The following is a 16,803-nucleotide window of genomic DNA, read 5'->3' as shown; positions in this document are numbered from 1 at the left end:
TATTATTATTATTATTATTATCAATAATTATAATAACAAAGTAACTAGCTTTTTGAATACTAACTATTATCGGTCAGGCCCTGTGCTAAGAACTTTACCTGGGCTATTTCCCTTAATTCTTGCAACAACTTTATGAAGACAGTATTTTATAAAAGAAATTAACACATATCAAGCACTTAAAACTGTACCTGACACAGACTGAATCCTCATAAATATTAGTTATTATTATTGTTATTATCATTAGATTTATAACTGAGGTCCAGAAAGCCTAGGTAATTTATCTGAGGTTTAAAAGAGTGGGGTGTGATTTCTCATGTACTCCCCTGAGTATACTCATATACTCCACTGAGCTCTCACACAGTTGATGAAAATCTAGTGAGATATATGATAAAGTAGAAGAAGAAAGTAGAGGCTAAGGGTCCATCAGGGTCTCCAACTGTCCAGCCAAATACTGTTTCCTTACAAGCCACTCAACCTACGTCCTACAGCAGTTCTGATGCCTGATACTGTCTGGCAATCAGAGCTGAGTGGCTTCTGTTTATACAGTTACTCCTGCACACTCGTTGATACTTTCTCTGGGAGATGCACTAATGACCACTGATTCTCACTCTCTTAATCTGACTATATGAAAACTTCTGTATACCTATTTTGAAAGACACTGCAGGCATCTGTTTATCTGAAATCTGTCAATGAAGACCACCAGGCCCTTTCAGCCTCTGCAGCTACCAAAGCCAGGCCTGTAGAAGCCGTCAGAAGACGGCAGGTTCAGGTGTGTTACGGACAGTAGCACTGAGTGGTTGTCCAAGTAGGTCACAGCCTTTTCACTGCCTTTTAAACTTTCACTTACAGCTCTGCAAAGGAAACAGTCTCAAAACTTTCTGAGAAAGGCCTTGGAACACAGACTATAAACTATTTTAATAAGTAATAAAAATATCCATGAAAGCCAATGAAGATATGACATCATACTATGTGACAGTATGGTCAAATTTCCTTGGAGCATTTTTCATAGGATGATTATTAAAATTTTCTTGATAAGGAATATTACTTGGGTGGGAAATACAAATGCTAAATGTGGTTTATGACTATTTTAATATATAAAGGAAAACAAGAGGAAGCATGAGAAATCTTGGTTACAAATAGAAATACGGACCTGCGTAACAGTAATTTACCAGTAGAGCAAATGAGAATGAGATTCTACAAACCATCTTACTGATTTTGGAATTGGAGTGATCCTTAGGAATACTATTTCTAAAGGCAGGATCCTGACGGTTATGTCATTCATCAAGCATTTTGCAAGTGCCACCATCTGAGGTACCTAGGATAAAGATAAGACACAGACTTATGAGGGAAACTGACACCTAAGCAAAGAATTATGGTGTGGTGACACAGGCCTTTAGAGCACGTACAAGTTTCCATGGAGGCTCCATGGGAGTTTCAATTAGAATTGCCTCGAAAATTTAAAACAGTATGGATAAAATAAGGATTTGGCATTACCACACAGTCAAGAGATACGAGAGTTTCATTGTTGTAATTGTTTTGCCTTTTAAATAACACTTTTTTCTGCTATCTGTCAAATGTTAAAAATGTGGCAAACACAGTAAAACACAAAGACAAATCATTCATAATCTCAAACCTGCCCCCATCCCCCAGCACACACACGATATATACCCACTATTTGTATTTTAGTGTATGTTCTTTCAGTATTTTTATGCATATCTCTGTATATATATTTTTTCATTAAAAATATAATGAATGTGCTGTCTTGTTGCCAATATCTATTTTACATCTTAAGTATGCATCACTGCATAAATATTTTTTAAATATTGCTTAAATCCACCCACAATGCTTCAGGAGGCAAAAGTTCTGGTTCTATATCTTGCCCAACCACATATTAGCTGTGCAACTTTGGACAACTGCCTTAAACATTCTGTAATTCAGTCACTTCATTTGGAGATAATAATAACTAATGGAGTAATAATAGCTAATATTTGTTGAACAGCTGCTGTTGAAAGTACTTTCCATTTATTTTATACAATCCTCCCAGGTAGGTATTATATTTCCTAAATTTTTCAGATGAGAAAACTAAGGCACAAAGAGGTTAAGTAAGTTGCGCATGATCTCACAGCTAGGAATGGAGCCAAGATTCAAACCCAGGCAGTCTGACTCCTATCCTGCCCTAATGGTGGCTTTCCTTTCTGAAGGTAGAGGTTGGGCACATGATTTCTTAAACTCTCTTTCTATTCAAGGATCTACGATAAATTGCCTATGTAATGAACATTCCCTTAATTGAAATGATTTCCTTAATTGAAAATTCAAAGCCAAGTTCTCTCAAAGAACTTTTATTCTGCTTCATGTTATTTGGGATGAAGTATAAATTCCTTTCAACCACAAGTGTCACTCTGTGATTCAAGAGCAATTTGATTGTTGTTAAATCTTACATTTTCTAAGTATTTCCAAGTAGTGTTCAGTCAGGACTTCCTGAACCCAGGTACAAAGATTCCTTGTCCAGGCATCATACACCATGTAGGTTTGCCTTTCAATCATTTATTCATTCAGCAATAAAACATTTGAGTTCCTACTATGTACCAGGCACTGTTCCAGGATCTAGCAGCCAAGCAAAATACATGTCCTCATTGTGCATATATTTAAATACGCAAATTTCAATAATTCATTAGGACATCTCTAGTGGGGGAAGAAATAACTAAACTTAAATATACATATATTAATATAAATATAATGTTAGGCAGTGTTATGTACTATTTAAATAATATGGTTAATGAAAATCTCTCTTAGTAGATGTTAGAACTGAGCCATAAAACCTGAGTAGAAGCCGACAATGTAATATCAGAGGAAAGAGTGTTCCAGGTAAAAGGACAGCAAGTACAAAGTTCCTTAAGCAGAGATAACTTGGTTTGTTTGAGAAGAGAAGCAAAAAAAAAAAGCCATGATTATAGCAGAGTGGATTGGAGAAAGAGTGAAAGAGCATCAAGCTGGAGAGGAGAACTGGAGCTAATAATACAGGAACTGGATAACAGTCATAAGAAGTTTGATTTTATTCTAATTTCAGTGGAAAAGCACTGGAAAGTCTAAGCAGAGGAGTGATATGATCTGATTTACACAAAAAAGAATATTCCGGGAGACATTAGTCCAGAGGGTAGCAGGAGTGGAAGCTGGGAAGCCGTTTGGTTAGGTGGCTACTAAGTCACGTGGATGAGAGCTGAGAGATGGACAAGGGTGGTAGCAGCAAAGATGGAAGGAACTGGTCTTGATCATGTACCAATATGTCCTATTATTGCTGTTGTCTCAGAAGAACGTGTACCATTCTGCCCAACCTGCTCCTACACTGGTCCAATTCCCCAACTCCTGGTTCCATTTCTCATCCTCCTCATTTGGATTAGAGGTTGACATCTTGCCTGCCTACCCCCACCCCCTCACCCCCATCACTGGGAAAGTGGAGATGTACCTACTCCCACAGGCCAGTCTCATATGTTTGGCCATTACACAAAAATAACCAAGATTCCATTAAACTTTAGTCATCTTCCCTTTATCAGCGATCTCAAGCATCATCATTGCATCTGTATTCATTCTGCATTTTCTTCTGAGAAGTTTTAAGTAGATAAGGTGTATCTAAATATAAAACTTTTCTTTTGAGGCTTTCCAAAGATGTTATAATTTTGCATTGCCTTGCATTCTGAAGGGCATGGAACATCCCATTTTGATGCTAGCAAGCATTTATTCTGATAGCTTGTATATTTCACCATCTCCCTTTTTTGTTTTTCCATGAAAAACAAAGATATTTTGTATGTCAACAGATTGTTGTTTACAGAAAGGAACCTGACAGCTATGATTAATGAGATGACGCCTTCATGCTTTGGGGTTGGCAGCAATGATTGCATTTTCCAGTTGTGAAAAGTTTCCTCCTGCAGGCAGTTACAGAAATGTGTTTCCTGTGCATCTTCTCTTGCTTTGATCTTTGCCCAACTCTCATCCTAAGACCTAGCAAATGTGGGTCCTCCACTCAACTTTCAGAATGTACACTTTGCTGGCAGCCTTATTGAGTCAACCACTAACATTTTCCACACGATTCTACTGCAGATGAAATTATAAAGAGCAGAAAACCTTGTGGGTTTGCTTTGCTGTGAGTTACATTTTTGCCTACCCTACAAGTGTCAGTTTTCTCCTGCCCTGGTTTCTACTCCCTCTTGCCTCTTCCAAACTCTTTCTCTTGTTCTCTCCTAAGTTGTTGTCTCTCCCTCAATGCCTCCTGACGGGCATGGATTAGCTGTTAGAAGCATGAGATGTAGAGGCAGAACTCGCTTCACATCATGCCTCTGCAACTTATTAGCTGTGGAACCTAAGCAAATTGTGTAACCTCTCAGAGCCTCAGTTTCCTCCCCTGTACAGTGGGGATTATGATACATGCTTTCCAGAGTCCTTGTGAGGATTTGATAAGCCAATGAATAGAAAGAGCTTGCTATAATATTTAGCAAAAGTAAGTGCTACTCATTCTACACAGTCCAGCAATATGCAGCTCACTGAGGGCCCTCATTTAAAAAGGAATACCTGTGTGTTCTTGACATGGGACAGATGTGTTTCAAATAAGCCCTAGGCATACTGTATATTATCTAGGAACTGTCTTGACCTTCCACTGTCATTCATTCCACTGTCACTAACCAGGCTCCTCATGTTTGTTCCTGTTAATGTAACAGAAGCTCAAATATGTGGGTTTACATTGCAAACACTCTTTCCCTATATAGGTCAACAGAATGAATGCAGCAGCAGGAAATAACAGTCAGCAAACTTGTTTACCCTTCATTTCCAAATGTTAACAATGCCTTTGCTTGAGGAGTGGTGCCCATGAATGAAACTCAGAAATTTATGGCTCTTTTTAGTGAGTATGTAGGTGGCTACCTTGAGGGAACTCTAAAACCTTGGCAATAAGGCTACCATGTGAGAGAGAATAAGAATATAAAATTCTGATTTTATTGAGCACTAACTGCATGTTTGTCCCAGGTTGCCCTGGCAAGGTCCAGTTTTTAGGCCTGTAAGACTGAAGGCCAGATTCCAACCGTGGTAACAGCCTTAAGGTGATCTCAATAGGAAAGCGTAAGCATGACAATGTAAGTCTCTTTATGGAACCCGAGACCTCTGCTGTGTGATGTGCTATTCCTTGCCGCCTAGTAGGTCTCTATAGTCTTCTGGCCCTAAGCTTTCCAGGGCCAGTAGATTGGGCTGCTCCAAGCCCTGATTCAGTTTGTTTTATGTTTTTGTTGTTGTCGTTTCTTAGAGAAGTTGTGTGTTTATGGAACAACCATGCATAAAATACAGGAGTCCCATAAACCACCCCACCACCAATATTTGCACTGGTGTGTAAAATTTGTTACAATTGATGATAGCTAGCACTCTTTTGTAATTCTGTTTTTTAATAGTGGTTACATTTGTTACAATTGAAAGATTATTAAAGTAGCACTATTAACTATTGTACAGAGTTTACATAGGGGTATTTTCCCCATATTCCTAACCTATTATTTGTTTATTTTTTCATGCATGTCTTTTTATTATTCATCTTCCCACTCACTGGATAAAGGGGGTGTCAGTCATAAGGTTTTTACAATCATGCGGTCCCAAGATAAAAGCTAAATAGCTATACAATCATTATCAAAGATGAAGGCTACTGCATTACAGTTCAACATTTTCAGGTATTTCCTTCTGGCTACTCTAATATACTAAAAACTAAAAAGAAATATCTATATAATGATTCAGTAGTCATACCCATTTGTTAAATCCTAACTTCTCCATTAAAACTCCTCCCTCTCCTTTGATCATTCTCTCCATCTTCAGGGATATCTGGGCAATGACCATTCTAACTTCTTTGTGCTGAAAAGGGGTGTCAGCATTACGGGGTACAGGAATGAAACTGGTTGTTGTTCTTGGAGAGACTGGTACCTCTGGGTTTCAGGGTTACTGGCATAGGAACAAACTGGAGGCTTTTAGTAACTGAAAAAATAAACTTAATAAGTAAAACTTTTATACAGTCTTAGAAAGAGCCCAGGTTACTCTTCAGGGTTTTCAGGAATACTATTGGTTGGGGCTTGGCATACTGTGGCAAATTGCAATATCTGGCTGAAGCTTGCATACGAGTAACCTCCAGAACGACTTCTCAACTCTATTTGAAATCTCTTAGCCACTGAAACTGTTCTGTTTCATTTCTTTTCCTCTTTTGGGTCAAGAAGACGTTGTCAATGCCAGGGCCAGTCTCATCCCTGGGAGTCATGTCCCATGTTTCCAGGGAGACTTACACCCCTGGGAGTCATGTCCCATGTAGAGCGGGAGGATAGTGAGCTTATTGCAGAGTTTGGCTTACAGAGAGAGCCACATCTGAGCAACAAAAGAGGTCTTCTGGGGTAACTCTTAGGCATAATTATAAGTTGGCTTAGCATCTCTTTTGCAGGAATAGGTTTCATAAGGGCTAGCCTCAAGATAAAGGGCTTGGCGTATTAAATTTGAGAGAATACCTGATTCAGTTTTGATGAAAGTGAGCTTCACTAAGAGAACCTGGAGGTATTTGCATATAGCTTTGCAGCCAGCAGCCAGCAGCCAGCAGGCTATCCCCAGTGAAAAGGCAGCTTATTAATTCTTTAGTTGGTCTGCATTTTCCCAGGCAACTTTACCTGTACTGCAAAAGAAAGGCCTCAGCTCAGTTGAACAAATTGTCAATCTACAGTGCCCTCCAACACATGCCAGAAAAGACTTGACTCTATACCCTCTTCAATACAAAAAAGACAATCTGGCCCAGTGAACACCGATAATGTGCATGTATTCAGCTATTAATGCAAAGAATGAATAAGCAGTATTTCTTTTCTAAATTAAAGGCATTTAAGGAATAGAACAATTTTTTACTGTTGGCTCAAACAAAAACTCATTCAGGCTTAAAAATTGGCAAAGCCCATACTAGTGATAAAAATACTTATTCCATAATCACATTTTCCATAGACCTTCTAATTTCCAAGAGTTTTACCATAAAAAGAACCATAGTGAAAAAATCTGGGCTGACAGTTCATAAGAACGGTGTAATACTAACAGGATGTCAAAGTTTACAGGGTTTTCCCATTTCCTCTGTAAAAATCTTACCGTCACCAAAACATAGAACCACTACTTTGGCCTTTCAATCACTGTTTAATTTTTTTTTTTTTTTACAAAGGGTTTATTCATTCATTTCTTTGTTCATTCAAGAAATACTTATTTATTGAGTATTTCTTTATTGAAATATTTATTAAATAAATATTTATTTACTACTACGTGCAATTGCTGTACTAGACCCAGATGATAATAATATTAATAATAATACTAATAGTAAGAGAGTAGATAACATTTTATGCTACTTATTACATGCACACCATTCCAAGCATCTCATATACATTAACATAGGTAATCTCAGGAGCAACTCTCTGCAAGAGATGCTCGAAAACTCAACTATTTGTCTTGCATGTCACCTGATATCCATGACAATGCCTCTCTGTTGCCTTCTCCCTGATTTCCAGCCCTGACACAGTCCCATCTCTGGCTACCAGCATTTCCTGATCAGGCCCATCTTGCTGTCTAATGGAACCCTATTTCTGGAAGGACAAGGAAGCCTTCAAATCAGGATATATAGAAAGAGTTTTTCCTCTGTGACCCAGGGAGCTAAATAAAACAAACTCTGGATAGACTAAGGAAGAAATAAGGGTAAATCAGCAAAAGAAGATCTTGACCCCAACCTTAAGTTTCCAGGATTGAGCTAGTCAACATGAGAATGAAACTCAAGAGCTCAACATTATGTTAACCTCTGTCAGGCTAAAACAGTAATAAAACTTTACTTGTAATTGTATCCCTGGATTTGGTTTTGGCCCTGAGTGCTACATAATTTCAGAAAAATTTGAGCTAGAAATAACCCTAACAAATGGAGAAGCAGAGGCTTAAACAAGTGAAGAGAATAATGCTAGGTCCTATAAACTCATGGTATTAAGGCCAGGAAGTTACAGAAGCACAAAACAGAGGGCCAAGTTTATCCTGTTCACCTGATTATCAGCTTCCTGTATGCTCCTTATAATATAATATCACTTCCAAGTGATTATATAGTCCATAGTTGGACCGCTCGAATTATGGGCACTCCCTTCTCTCTGGGGCAATGCATTCATTTGCTGGAGAGCTCCAACTCATAGAAAGTCTTCCTGGATCTTGAACTGAAATCTCCCTCCATGTGGCTTCCACCCACATAACCTTTTTCTACCTACACTTAAGAGACCCTCGGGGCCCCCATTTAACCCTTTCCAACATCAAGTCTATAAAAGACTGGCAGCTCCTTTGGCTAGGCTCATTATCTCCCAGCATGTCCTTACGTAACACAAAGCAATAACCAAGGTTTTCCAGCTCTGCTTTATTACCAAGAAGCAATGATTTACAGTGGTTAAAAGCATGGGCTTTGCAGAACGATAAACCTCTGGGTTGAATCTCAGGTCTCCACTCACAACCTTAATGTACAAAGTAGTTTACTTAATTGCACCATATCTTGGTTTCCTTTTCTGTAAATTGGTGTTGATGATACCCACCTCATGGGGTTGTTAGGGTGACTAAATGAAATAATATACATAAAATGTCTAGTGCCATATCTAGCCCTTTATAGAAATTCAACAATTATATTTTGAATGGATGAATGAACACCAAGCTGCCACAGTAAGTGGACATCCTTGTTGACCTGTGCCACAATGTGCTTTTTCTGAACTCACCTAGTTGAGTGCTTTTTCTAAATTCACCACCAACAGTGAGTTTTGTAGAATAAACAGCCAAACTGGAGAACATTCTGTGTGGGAGAGGATAGAATAATGAAGGGGAAAGAAAGTCCTGAACTAAGACCCAACATTGCCAGGACTGATGAACATTCTGTGCGGGGCACTCCCCCCCACCCCCAACCATTCTGTCATGGGTTCACTGACCAGGGGGGAGGAATTTTAAATCCAAGGCTTTTGCAACTCTAGACTTTCTCGTAAAGGTCTGACCACATACTAATTTGAAAGCCTAAAAGCTAAGTTATTTTGGGACTGAAAGAAAAGGTACTTTATATCTTTTTCCCCCTCTACAAAAACAGCTGAACAGACTTTCCTAACTCTTTCCCAAAAGTTTCATGTTTGGATTGAGCTCAGGCCTGGAAGCTCTCACCCTCAAAACGAAGGCCTGAAAAAGTCATTAAAGGCAAGTGAAAGCCCTGGAATGGAAATACACGGGGAAGATGGGATTTCAATTGGCTTTTTCTCCCAGGTGATCCATCTTTCAATAACAGGAAGGGGAAACCAAAGCAAACCACCTCAAGGGTAATCTCCCTTAAATTATCGTAAATTCTAATATAGTTTAAAGCAGGGGCTTTTGAACACAATCTGCCTTGCTTCATATCATGGCTCCTCTCCTTGTTATCTGGGGTAGATGAAAAACTCCCTGAGTCTCCAATTCTTCTATAAAATGGGGATAATGGCACTTAATTCATAGGATTGTTGGGAGAACCAAATAAGAGAATCCAGCTTGTCGTATGGCCTGGCATGTATGTTAAACTACTTTATTAGGTATAAAGCAATGCTTAGCAAGCAGTCTCTGTTCTATTAGCAAAATGGAGTCAAAAGATACCTAGAGTTCACAACATTTCCCCTCCCCTTACCTGTTAGCTTCTCTTTCTCCCATCTCCCTCCTGGCTCTTGGTAGAGGGAAAGGATGAAAAGCACAAAGCCACACTGGACACTAACATATCATCCATTCCCCACAACCCCCACAAAAAAAGTTATGGGGGGAAAGAACTACATGCATTAGGGGATAGAGCATGACAAAGGAAAGAGGGATCAACGGGCCAAAGGCGCAGGAATAAAATAGGGTGAATGAGAGAATTTGATTGAGATTAAAGAGAGAACTACTCTAAGGAATTTGGGAAAGCTGCAAAAGTGGGGCGTGGGGGTGTGGTATTAATTTTGCCATGGGCAAGTTTTTAGAACTGGTCCTCACAAACTCCTGCTTAAATGTTTGAGAGAGAGATTAAATTAAGATGGAAATTTCTGTCACAAACAGGGCTCTTTAAAAAGGACATTGCTGTGTAACTAGACTAGGAAGGAAAGTTGTGTTTTTATAAGGGTTACATAGCACTTACACTCTAATAACTGGCAGTTAAAAAAAACGCATAAAAAACTGTGATGAGAGTGCCATAAAGAAAAATAAGCCCAATTATGTTAGTCTCTGTTCAAAACCTCCCATCACTCTTAGTATAAAATCCAAATTTAGGCTGAGATCTGGCTTCGACCTACTTTGCCCACTTCATCTCCTTCTACTTTCCCCATCTCTCCCTCTGCTGCAGCTACACCAGACTTTACTTTTCCTCAAACTCACCAAGCGCACTACATTGAGGGCTTTGGTATTTGCTGTTCTCTTTGCTGGAACATTCTTCCCAGGTGTTTCCATGGCTCACTCCCTCAGTCAGTTCTCTGCCCAGAAGTCAACTCCTCAAAGAAGCTTTTCCTAATACTGTATTGAAGTCCTCTACACCCTTACCCTGCTGTATGCTTCTCCATGGCACTTGTCCTTTACTGACATTATATTATATATCATTTGGGTTTTGTGTTTCTTTGTTTTCTGTCTCTCTGTACTACAGTGTAAGTGCCACAAGTGCACTGCCTGTTTTGTTTACTGCTGTACTTTGAACAAATAGAATTGTGCCTTACCTATAGTAGGCACTCATATACATTTTTTAATTCAGTGAATGAAAGAAAATCAAAGGAGGAAGAATTTCTAACTGGAGAGATTCAGTTTGGCTCCCAAAAGAAGAAAATATTTTAAGAGAAACTTAATGGATGATTGGAATAGCAAGAGCAGGGGAGATGTATGCCAATGATGGAAAGAGCAGGGACAAGGTAAAGAAGGATAGAAGGTGCAGGTGTTTTCAAGAATAGTGAATCAACAAGTTGGTTTAGAACACTAGTTCTCAAATGGGGGCAAGTTTGCCCCACCCCTGGTGGGGGGCGGGGTGCAGGGAACATCTGGCAATGGCTGGAAACATTTCAGTTTGTCATATCTGGGGAGTTGCTACTGTCATCTAGTGCGTAGAGGCCAGGGATGCTCCTAAACATCCCATAGTTCACAAGATAAAACTCCACAACAAAGATATCCATCCTAAAATGTCAAAAGTGCCCAAATTAACAAGCCCTAGTCTACAGTATGTGAAACATAAAGGAGTAGTGGGACACGAGGGAAGAATGGGATGTTAGATTGAGGACCTTGAACACCAGGTTACTATTTCTTCCCAAAGGTAATGGTATTACAGGGCTCAATATATGAAGAAAATAATTTTATAGAAAGATTTTGTCACAAAGCAGCTAACGTATTGCAACATTAAGAGAGTCCCAGGCATCCTGATGCAAATACACATATGTTATAGAGCAGTATTCTGGTTATAATGCCTCAACATCTGGTTGAAAAGTGAAAGCATCTATCAACAGGTTAATTTTATCTCCTTGGTTTCAACAAGACTGGATTTCTGATCTTTCCATTGATTAGGGTTTCCTCTACAGTTTACCAAGACAATTAAAGGGGATGGGGGGAGTTGATTCAGTCTAACTGATAGTTTTGCATGATGTAGACAAAACATCTGGTTGATTGGCCCTTTCATTTTTCAGTTGGTGGTTTTGACATGGAGGGAACATAATCATTGTTGAATGGTTGCTAGCCATCATCATAAACCCAGCTGATCATAAGGTAGCATCAACTGATCCTAAAATAAAGAATTGTAGGTATGACTCTTCAACTTGAAAGACCACAGCTTATAAGAAGAAAGGAGTTCTAAAGCTGGAAATGAAGAACTCAAGCATAACTTTCATTTATATGTCCTTGCCCTTGTTCATATTCAAATACCCTCTCAGAGTTACCTTACACAGCTGAGAAGTTTTCGCAATCCATAAAGACATTAGGTCAAGCCGTGTTCCCTGGCACAGGGCTGCATCTGCCCAGAGAAAGGAGATTCTTTTCTTCACACACAAATAGTCTGCTTAGAAAACCATATATAGAAAGGGGATGCATCACCCACCCAAAAGAAGAACATGTTTTTTAAAGTTCTGCCCAGAAAGAACACCTTGCTTTAATGCACAAGAAAAAAATATAGGCTAGTGAAAACGCTGGTCTCTTTTCTTATCCCTGTTCAAATCCTACACATCTTTCTAAGTCCCTCTCACCCCATGTCCCTGAAGCCTTTTCTGGGATACCTGTCCATGTTGAAATACTGTATAACAACTTTGATTGGTAAAGACTACCTGAACCACTGTGTCAAGCAGGATACTGAGGTCTTATCAGGGTCCAGTTAGAAAGATTTCTATGATCCATTAGTCATACTTTTCATGATCAGAAAATGAGGAGGTGACATGTAAGCAAAGAATTTGCTTTCCTCATCATTTCCTGGTATTAATTGACACTGACATTCATTTTTGTTACCAGTGATAGACAATGGTGATACTATACTAAGAAATAATGGATCCTATCTCTGATTTAACAGAGCATAAAGTCTTGTTTAAAAGACAACCAGTGAACTCATAATCAACCACCCCCTAAAGGATTAAAGATGGCTACAAATTCTTTGCTAATTCATCCATTAGGAGGTGGTATCTACATCCCTTCCCTTGAATCAGGCTGGTTTTGTGACATGCTTTGACCCACAGATTGCCATGAAAATGATACCATTCCAGTTTGGAGCCCACACATTTAAAGACCTGGCAGCTTCTACCTTTGCCCCTTGGAACACAGCCACCAAGGGATGAAAAGCATTAGATTAGACTACTGATTGTCAGGAACCATGTAGAGAGAGATCCAGGAAGTGAGAGGCCATCTTGGCCATTCCAGACCCAGCCGAGCTCCCACCAAAGTGACCTCAGCCTTCACAACACGAGGCCGGAGAACCTTCCAGCCGACCCAGTCAACCCACAGAAACTGACAAAGTTTGTTACTGTTTAAGCCAGAAAGAATGGAGATGATTTGTTATGTAGAAATTAAGGCTAAAACACAGTAAATGTAAAGCAGACCTCCACCACATTCACTTTCTGTCATAATACCCTGTTTTTTTAAATCTCTGTGGCTCTTACCGCTATCTAAAATATTTTACTTGTCTGTTGTCTGTGTCCTACAACAGGAGAAAACTTTGTGAGCACAGGAACCTTATCTATCCTATGTCCTGCTGTGTCTAGAACGATGTCTAGCACAAAGTAGCTTTCCAATAAATATTTTTAGATTAAATAAATAGGTAGAATATGGCAACTATAATAGATGTGGTAACTGAGAAGTAGATGCTGCTATAACAATTTGCAATAGGGGCCTTAGTCCTTGTGAGGGAAGTCAATGAAGGAAAGGCTTGTTTGGGCAACATCTTCACATGTTATATCCATGATGGGGAAGGGGTTCTATTTTCTTTCTAGTTGCTGTTCAACTGACCATTCTCTCATACATGACATCATCACTGTGAAATTTCTACGGTGGCAGGGTACAGAAATTTTTTCAAAATGTTTTTAGAGCCACCTCTCAGGATCCAAGTGCTAATTACTTAAGTAAGTAAGTAATCACCTGAATTGTAAGAAAATTAATTTTACAAAAGCTGCTCAGGTAAAGAAGATGTGCTCTGTTTCTCTGCTAGAAATCTGCATTAAAGGGAAAAAAGTTTCTTTCTCAATTTGAGGACATACCTCAAAAAGAAAGTCTAAATGTGAGGGAAGTATTTAAAGAGTGTTTTGTGTTTGCTAAGCAGAAAGTTCATTTGGGAATTTCTTTACATAGAAAAAGAAAGAGAAAGAATTCTTAAAGGGAGTTACTGGGAAAGAAACATGAAAATATTTTTTTTTTCTCATTCTTCCTGGCAAATGTTTCCTTGCTGGGCAAGAGGTAAGCAGAAGAGGTACGAAGCTGTGAGTTGAAAGCCAGAGTGCTGTAGACACATTTGTTCCGGGATGTGAATGAGTTAGCGAGGGAGCAGTCAGATCCTTCCTTTGAAACCAAAAATGAAGATAAGAAAATGAAGACCAGACTGAGAAAAGAATAAAAATAAAAATAATATGAAAATACTGCAGCTGATGTCAACTTTATGTGTGCGTTGTAAATAAATCAAAACCTTAAAAGGTGTAATCATTTAATCTCTGAATGGCATAATTAAATAAATTTTATTTTCATCTTTATACTTCATGCATTTTATTTTATATACACACACATGCACACATGCATCTCAGGTTTCTTTCTGCTTTCACATTTTTCTCCAAATCATTGTTTAATCTTTATTTAAAGCTAGCTTGGGCTGTTTTAATAGAAAGATACATTTTGGGCATGAAAGAATGGAAATTCATGGCTATAAAACTCTGAGATGAGTTTGAACAGAAAAATACTATCACTGAGTATGCAGAGAAGCAACAAGATTCAGATCAACTAAAGTAAACACCGACTCTGGATTCATTCAGACCTGTGTTGGAATCCTTGTTCCACCAATTATAATCTCTCCACACTGGGAAGACTGTTCACCCACTTATCTTTAAAGAACAGGTTCTTTGCATCCAAGTCAAGGAATATTAATGGAGCACCCTCTAGGCTAGGTTCTAAGAATACAACATTGAACAAGTCAGAAAGCCCCTCCTGTCATGAGGTTTATAACTTATCCAGGGAAAGTAGTTTATAGTTAGCTGAGATCCCCTGAAAGGATTTCTGAGTTAGAAAATTCCTTTTATAAAGTGGTTGAAAATATTTTTGAAATAAAGTATATAAAATCCATGAGACTGTGCTTGGCACATCATAGACATTAGGTAATTTTGGAGTTCCTGGCCCTTTTGCCTCCAAGCAAACAAAGTGGACACCAGATACCTTCCAGATTTGAAAGGTCTATGAGGGCAAAGATCCTATCTGTCTATTCACCCTTATAGTCTGAGAACTTAAATAAAAAAGAAGTTACATTAGTGTGCAGCTTTGTAACACTGCCCTCTCTTTGAGGGCCAGAGTAGTATTTCATTCACCTTTTGATCAGCACGGTGCTTAAGAAATTCTACAAAGTGTAGGCCAAAAGGAAATCATTTGACTAGTTAGGAGAAAGAGATCTATCTCTGCCAATTCTCACCTGCAAATCACATAATCTCTTTAAATGTCAGCATCCCCACCTGTCGAGTGGGTTCTGAAATCCCTGCTTCCTATAAAAGTTGTCAAATGAGATAATGTAAGTGCAAGGGCTTTGAAAACTCTAAGGCAGAACACCAGTATATAAAGGGATGTTATTAACACATTCATGCTTTAACTCCAAGCAGTCTGGCTTCATCCCACCATCTCATCTCGTGTAACCTATTAGAGACATTTGAAACAAAGCAGGTGACAAAGTAGTTTTGTTGCCAGGGAAATTCAGCTACCTTGCTGCCAAGAGGCCTCTCACTTTACCATGTGCTTTGGTGAACTCAATAAAATGTAGGCTCTGACCCTCAGCCTGGCAACTCCAGAAACGGCCCAAGCAGTTTTACAGAGTTGATTATATTCGGGATGACGACTCATGCTGACTTGAGTATATAAACGAGAACTCCAGGGTATATGTTCAAAACGCCTCAGAGATTAGACTTTAGTTCAGCCAGGGCACACATGTGACCAAAATATGACCAATTAGCCCCTTCTGAGACTTTGCAGTGCTCATTTTCATCACAGGGGATGGGATAGAGTGGCCGTGGTAGCAGCATCACCCGCATACACAACGTGGTTTTTGCACCAGATACCTGCTGAATGCTCCCTGCTTTCCACATTTTGGGCCTCTAGTGCTTCCTAGGTTCCTATCGTTCCTAAGCCTGGTCTCCCTACCATCTTTTGATTGGTGAGTCCCTGAAATCCTTCCATCGAATCAGTTTGCTTAAGGTAGCCAGAAAGGATTTTATCGCTTGCTCCCAAGAAATGTTTTTCTTCCCCTGTAAATTGAAAGCAGCAAAAATGGCCTTTCATCCAATCTCCCAGGACAATGCCTTGTACCTAATAGGAGCTCAGTTAAGTCTACATAATCAAACTACTGTGTGAAAGATATTCAGCTACCATAGCTGAACTGAATTTAATTGAAATGAATTGAACAGGACTTTTCCAGACCCATAGCAACTAGGAAACTAGAATATTTCACCACCATTCAGAAAATTATGCTCACAAAATAGGCTCTGGAATTTTGACAGATAATATTTCAACAACTCCTTATTTAAACATTTCTTAAATAAATATGTGCAGCACTATACAACTCATCCCCAAGAGAAATGTTGTTCTAAGGCAACTGCCTATGTTTGTAGGTGATGTGTCATCATGAAGTGGCCATAATGGACCCCAGTGTTAGTTTGGGTCTCTGGTTTAACCACAGACTCTGAATCAGCAGGAGCAATGGTTTGCAGAATCGGTGTAGGAATGTATACTAAATGGAATTACATGTAATATTTTGGATTGGCCTTTTTTTCTTTCTGAAGCACAGAAAAAAATACGTGTTTCCTTTGTATGTTACTGAGCTTCTATAGTTCCTCCTTTATCCAACATTAGATCAATTCTATTTGTCAGTTGTGCAGAAGTATGTTAAATAAAAATGAGAGGCTGCAGTCCCATTCCTGGGAAATTCTTCCTCTTAATCTATTTAATAAGATGCACTTTTAAAATAGACATGAAAAGATTTTGATAAGAATGGCTTGTATTTGTGTGGCTCAAAAATTTACCAAAGCAAGATGAATTGTTAACTTTGCTAAGTAGTTTTATTACTTGTTCCTGAGAATGAATCAGATC

Source organism: Choloepus didactylus, chromosome 6 (genome assembly GCF_015220235.1).
Source record: "Choloepus didactylus isolate mChoDid1 chromosome 6, mChoDid1.pri, whole genome shotgun sequence".
Classification (NCBI taxonomy): domain Eukaryota; kingdom Metazoa; phylum Chordata; class Mammalia; order Pilosa; family Megalonychidae; genus Choloepus; species Choloepus didactylus.
This window is presented reverse-complemented; position numbering follows the sequence as displayed.